This window comes from Buceros rhinoceros, unplaced genomic scaffold (genome assembly GCF_000710305.1).
Source record: "Buceros rhinoceros silvestris isolate BGI_N320 unplaced genomic scaffold, ASM71030v1 C12289228, whole genome shotgun sequence".
NCBI lineage: Eukaryota > Metazoa > Chordata > Aves > Bucerotiformes > Bucerotidae > Buceros > Buceros rhinoceros.
In genome coordinates this window covers 1-471 of record NW_010446087.1, presented here as the reverse complement: position 1 = coordinate 471, position 471 = coordinate 1, and the positions used below count along the sequence as shown (strand labels likewise).

At 41.2% G+C, this 471-nt stretch overlaps 1 pseudogene; it reads left to right on the top strand.

The window, feature by feature from the left end:
* The first annotated feature begins 43 nt into the window (after window positions 1-43).
* LOC104488552 lies at window positions 44-402 on the top strand (annotated as a pseudogene).
* The last annotated feature ends 69 nt before the right edge of the window (window positions 403-471 follow it).

Genomic DNA, 471 nt, shown 5'->3' with positions numbered 1-471 from the left:
CCCTGTGGACCAATACTTGCTGAATATCTCTCTCTCCCTTCAGCGTACTTCCTGCGTGGTCTTCCATGTACCTTAGACTACGAAGCCGCCCAGTGTCCCAGTCCTTTTTCTTACGTGCCGAGGACTTTCACGGCCAGTACAGATCACATGACATTTACAGAGCGTGTGAAGAACCTCCTGGTTGGGCTTTCAGAGCATTGGTTTTGCTATCTGTTTTATTTAAAATACGAGAACTTAGCTTCTGAGTTTCTTCACAGAGAAGTAACAATGCTGGAACTATTTAGCAAAGCATCAATTTGGCTGATGAGATATGACTTTGTTTTTGAGTATCCACATCCAGTAATGCCAAATATGGTCTATATTGGAGGCATCAACTGTGAGCAGAAGCAGCCATTATCAAAGGTTTGTCATTGTTTACGTTGAGGGTATTACAGCATTTAGTAACGATTTTTTTTAGATTTGCTTTTTTTT